This window comes from Epinephelus lanceolatus, chromosome 6 (genome assembly GCF_041903045.1).
Source record: "Epinephelus lanceolatus isolate andai-2023 chromosome 6, ASM4190304v1, whole genome shotgun sequence".
NCBI classification, from domain to species: Eukaryota; Metazoa; Chordata; class Actinopteri; order Perciformes; family Serranidae; genus Epinephelus; species Epinephelus lanceolatus.
This window is the reverse complement of record NC_135739.1, coordinates 16,923,546-16,929,911: the sequence shown is the minus strand read 5'-3', so window position 1 is coordinate 16,929,911 and position 6,366 is coordinate 16,923,546.

The following is a 6,366-nucleotide window of genomic DNA, read 5'->3' as shown; positions in this document are numbered from 1 at the left end:
TCCAGCCTAACAAAAGCAAGGAGACTTTAATAAGTCCTGCTGGGGCTGTTGCAGAATTAGCATGACTTAACACCAGCAGGACTCCAAGCCACGCTGTTTTTTGTTTTTTTTGTTGTTGTTGTTTTTTTTGCTCCAGGCACACAGAATGTTTCCCCCCACCAGCAGTCAATACAGGGCCACCACTCGCTGGCAACATCCAGCCATGTGCTCGGCACTTTGGAGTTATTTGTGTGTATTAACAGTTAACTCTGTTTGCATGACAAACACCGCGCTTACCCCCTAGTCTATTAGTTCAGCACCCTTGAGTTAAGTAGATAATCTTACACGCACAAACTCTGAATTGCAGCCTTATTTGACTTTCTGCACAATTGCAAATGGTAGAATTAAATGCACTTAAATAGGATTCTGTTTGGCACTGTGCAGCTGCCAATTACAGCTTGATAGGATGCAAATGAAACATCAATAACTCGCAGAAGAATATCTGAGTTGAATAAAGCAGCAGCATGGAGACTTCAGTGTGCCACGACAAGGAATACATTTAAAAACTGAGATTTCTCTGCCCTCTTCTGGTGGTTTATAACAGTGACAGGCTCATTTTAGGAGGCACTCTGAGTCTCCAGTAAAAATACATATTGACCTTGTCGAACATCAATTTTTTTTCTTTGCTTTCCACCCCAAAATTAATTCAGATAATTTGCAGTAAAGAGCATCACAAATATTTCCCCAGTAAATGAGGGAGTGGCTCTAAATTCCGTGTTTGTTTTTTTTGTTTTGCTTTAATTTTACCTCCTCATTTTGCTTCGTTAATTAGAATAAAACAAACTTTAAGTGAATGGCTTGTGGAGTTAATGTTAAGCATACACCCTAAGTCAGTTCAGTCTGTTTCAGTTAGCGTACACGACTGTGTACTCCTAAAAATGTTAATGGACAAGACGAGAATAGTCTGTGGTCAATACATCTGAAAATGCTACACTGATGTTCCATGTTCCAATGAATACGCATCAGTTCTCAATATTTTTAAAGGTCCATTATGCAGGATTTAGTGACATCTGGTGGTGAGGTTGCAGAACTGAAACTTCTACCTTGTGCCAAGTGGGTAGGAGAACTACGGTGGCTGAAGCAAAAAGGTGAATGGTTCTGTCTAGAGCCAGTGTTTGACTTGTCCATTCTAGGCTATAGTAGAACAACATGGTGGACTCCGTGGACAAGGACCTGCTTTTTATGTAGATATTCTGAGGTTACAAAAACACAACTGTTGGAGCCATATGTTTGATTTGTGTTAAATAAATTAGCCCACCATGTTACTAGGTGGCTTATGTCACTGGCTGAGGCAGGCCATGGTATTTAAGTTCCTGCCAGTAAGCACAGGTGTTGCTGATGTTAGGAAGTAAACAGTTGTGCTTGGATTAATATTTATATGGCTGTATTTATTGCACAGATACATCAGCCCAAGTGGGCCTTAACATCCACAAGGGAAAGACAAAGAGGATGAATACAAATAGTGTGGAATCAATATCACTTGAAGATACTCAACTTGAAGAAGTAGAGTCCTTCACCTACTTGGGCAGCATCATCAACAAAGAGGGAGAAACTGATACAGATCAGAATAGGTAAGGCAAGGGCAGCCTTCCTACAAGTTAAGAACATATGGTGCTCAAAGGAGATACAACAAACAAAAATAAGAATCTTCAACTCCAACGTAAAATCAGTCCTGTTCTATGGAGCCGAGACCTGTAGAACAACAAATAACACAGCTAGCAAAGTGCAAAGCTTCATAAACAGGTGCCTGAGAAGAATCTTGAAAATCCATTGGCCAGACAAGATCACCAACGAAGATCTTTGGACGAAGACACAGCAAATACCAGCTAAAGATGAAATTGGACAAAGACGATGGAAATGGATAGGGCACACTCTTTGAAAGCCAATGTCAAACATCACCAGACAGGCTCTGACGTAGAATCCTCAGGGGAAGAGAAAGAGAGGTCGGCCAAGAAACACCTGGCGAAGGGATCTGCAGGCAGACACCAAGAAGATGGTATACACCTGGTCACAGATAGAAAAGAAAGCCAGCGATCGGGTACTCTGGAGGTCCCTTGTCGACGGCCTATACCCCAAAAGGGGTGTAAGGCACAAGTAAGTAAGTAAGTATTTATTGGAAGTTTGTGTTGAAACTTATTGGAAGTTATTCAGACACTGGTAAGAAAATAAAGGTATGATGATATACAGCACAAGTTAAATTACACATCCAAACAATTTAGCCAATTATCAACCAGTGGCAACTGAAGTATAGGACTAGTCACTACAACAATGGTTCTTATTTTCAGGTGATTATAAACGGATGAAGCATAGTCATGTGTATTATACACCAATTCTGCTAATAGAGGCCCCTAAAATCCAACACACAGGTCCTTTAATTTTGACCATATTTCCCAACATTAGAAGGACCTGGTATGTCCAACAGAATTTTATGATCCACCCCACCTGTCAGGAAAGTCTCTATAATGTATTACTGTCCTTGAAGGAACAGTTAATTTACAACAAATACGCAAATCATTAACTAAAATAAAATTTTTCTCTCAGGATGTACGGTTTTCTGTTGTCATGGCCAGAAAAAAAACCCCACAGGGTTGGAGAAACGTGATAACTACCAACTGAATTTTTAAAGCCGTAGATAAATTGTTAGCCTCCTATGACTGCACAAAAAATCAAATTGTGCTGAAGGTATTACTGACATTTGTTGGTAAACTGTGGACAGAGTTCTTTATGTTTTGGACTAAAGTTCAAAGAAGGTTCACCAAGCTTCCCCAAATTCTCTATGTAGTCTTTCATGTAGCTATGTATACATGCTCATACAGTCAAAGTATAATTTTAAATTACACATTTTACCAAAGATAAAACACTAAGCTTCAACAGTCTTCTTCATCACACAGTTCATTAGTAAGTCCAGGCTGAAGTATGAGCCAGTCCCTCAGAGTTGAAGCTTTTGTTGTATTTTGAGAGTTGGACTTTAATCTGGATCAGAATGATCTGGATTTGGAAATCCTATGTTTTGCTATCCATGATCAGCTAATCCAGCTTACTTTTGTGGTGGATTTTCAAAACAACATAGTTACACCCTGATCCAGATTTAAATGTTTCAAGATTACATTATCCAAATAACCAGAGCTATAAATGGGACTACATATCACAATGTTAGCTACTAGCTATGTTAAGAACAACAGGTATGATGGTCAGCATGGGGTCACTTTGTGTGTTTACTTAAAGAGACAGAAATTTGGAGGATTATTTTATGGGAACAAAATCCTTTATTATTATTTTTTTTTTTAACTTTAGTGTACCATATCACTGTTATGGTGAAACAAATCCAGTGCTAAATCTGAATAAGTGTATATAAATTTCACCTATTTAAAAGTTTTATTGCATTTTGTTTCTGAAATCCATCCTGAATCCACCCTCCTGCTGGGACCAGGGTACTCCTGATTTTTGGATCAAAGGTATCCCAATCCTACTAGAGAGTTTTGAACAACACATACTGGAGGTTTGATCCAGATCAAAACAGAAACTGGATTATGTCATCTAATCTGGTTTCAGAATCCTGTTTATCTTTTGAACAACCCATCTTCAAGATTTCATCCAAAATCCGATCAGATTACTTCTGAACAACTGGGCCCTGATGTTTAACTTCATCCTGGAAACAAGTAACAGAATCTGTGGAGGGCAGTTGAGACATTTTAAATTTTGTTCAGCATACCATTAATTGCAATGTAACAAAACCTTCCACATTTGTCTTGTTAGTCTTTGGAACAAATGGCCCACATTTGGGTAAGACAGTCCTATTAAATATGTTCACTGCAGATTACATGTTTGAGCATTTGTCTGAGCCACGTTAAAAAGAACAGTGTTATTAATGTTCCCCAATGATAGCTCCCAGTCACACTGTTTGCTCTGTGTTGTTTAATTGTCATGTACAAATGCAAATAAAGAGCATTTCTCCTGATGAGACCCTACACAGATTAACATTCTCAGTCCCGCACTCACCCAAGAGAAAACAAAACATCTATTTTCGGCCTGTAATTTGCACTTTTATTGAAATAAATAGGAAAAAAATAGACTTTGTCGTTTAGTTATTCTGCCTTGTAAGAAATGTACACAATCTGTTTTCCTCAAACTGACTGCAGAATAGTAAAAACACATTAAGTTTATTTAGCTGCTGTCCCAGAGGCGTCTTACATGGCCACTTTGCATTTGTTCTCCACAAATAAATAGCTTGCGTAATTATCAGAGTAGCTCCTAATCAGACAGTGAAATGTGGCCCGGAGAGCGGGAGGACAGATGAGATAGAGAGACAGTTACAGTTACGTCACATGAGCGCTTTTTACTGCGCTCCACGTGCACCTCTTCTTGTCTCATATCACCCTCACATATTAAAAACATGTACTAATGTACCTGAAACTGCTGCATAACTAAACAAAATGGAGCTGATGTCATTGTCTGCTGTTTCTCCGGTTGGTTCCTCAGATCAGCAACACTTTTTATTTAAGGTCAATGCTCTCAGAGAACTGAGCAGCTAGATCATCTTACCTCTGTCTACTCGCAGAAATGATGATGAGGAAAACCAAGATGAACACAGGACAAAGGATGGGTGATCCTCTCTGCATAGTCATCTTCTGACAAACACACAGATGTATTCATAAACACACACACACACACACATATAGAGGGGCCACATTCATCACATCACTGAAATGCTTTATATTCAAGACAATAACAGACTGTATGAGCTAAACTGTTGTTTCTTACCCACAGTATCTGTTACCCCTTGTCCACCAGTTTGGATTGGATTTCGTTTCGGTTCCTGCAACTTAATTTAAACCACTCACAGCATTACAACAATATAAATTGGTTCTGAACCAAACTAGAAATACCATCCTGCAACTGTTTGCCTCTGCGCACCAGTCAAGTTTCTCTCACAGTTCACATCAATGTTTGTGAAAAGATGGATGATTCACACACATCTTCCCCCAGCAGCACAGAAGATCTATTAAAAAAAAAACCACCACTGTTTCAAGATGAGTGTCACCAATTCAGTATCTGACCAAATGTCTCCTCTTCTGTTCCTGAGATATGACTTTGAATAATGGCCAGTCACAGTGAAGTTGACCTTTGACCTTTTGGTATTTTGACATTTGTGTTAAGTTTTGTCATAATCAGCGTAAGAATTCCTGAGTTATGGCCAGTAATATCTTTTATAAGGTCACACTGACCATGACCTTTGACGTTTGACCACCAAATTCCAATCGGTTTATTCTTCAGTCCAAATAGACGTTTGTGCCAAGTTTGAAGAAATTCCCTCAAGGCATTATTGAGATATTGCGTTCATGAGAATGAGACAGACAAGGTCACAATGACTTTGATCTTTGATCTATAACCACCAAAATCTAACAAGTAAATCACTGACTCAAATTGGACAATTGTACCAAATTTGAAGAAATTACTTCAAAGTGTATTTTAGATATCACGTTCCTGACAATGTGATGTTTGCAGGTTCATTGTGATCTTGACCTTTGACCACCAAAATCTTATCAGTTCATCATTGAGCCCAAGTGAACATTTGAGCCAAATTTGAAGAAACTCTGTCAAGGGGTTGTAGAGATATCGCAAGAATAAGAATAAGACGGACAAGGTCACAGTAACCTTGACCTTTGACCTATGATCACCAGAAACGAATTATGTCATCGTTGAGTCCAAGTGGGCATTTGTGCCAAATTTGAAGAAATTCTTGGAGTTGTTCTTGAGATATCACTTTCACAAGAATGGTACAGATGGACAGACAACCTGAAAACATAACGCCTCCAGCCACGGCTATCGACGGTGTGGAGGCATAAAAAGTTGGTTCTCACCTGGAACCAAAAAATAACAGGTTCTCCTTGACCTAAAGTACGAACCTTGACAACACCAGTGGGCGTGTCATATCCTACAGGTTGGAAAGAGAGGACAAAAAAATTTACATGAGAAGTCTATAGAAAAAAAGAGTGTACAGTGGTCTCCTTAAAAGTTGGCCCATGCATGTTTTTTGGATAGAAACAAATATCTGTAATGACAGAATAAAAGCAGGTAATCAATGCAGTCCACCTTTTTCCTACCAATGTTTACTTCTGTTGTGCGTAACACAACACTCTCTGTTGATGACAAATCTGGTGCAAACAAGGACGAACCAGTTCAAGAACCAGAGCTAATTTGGTGGAAAATGGGCGTGTGTGAGCCATCACGTAGAGCTGATAGACTCCAGATAGATGAGTCAGACAGTAATGCAGCTTCTCAGCAGACACTGTGTGCAGAAAAAAAATCCACATAGTTCACTTATCT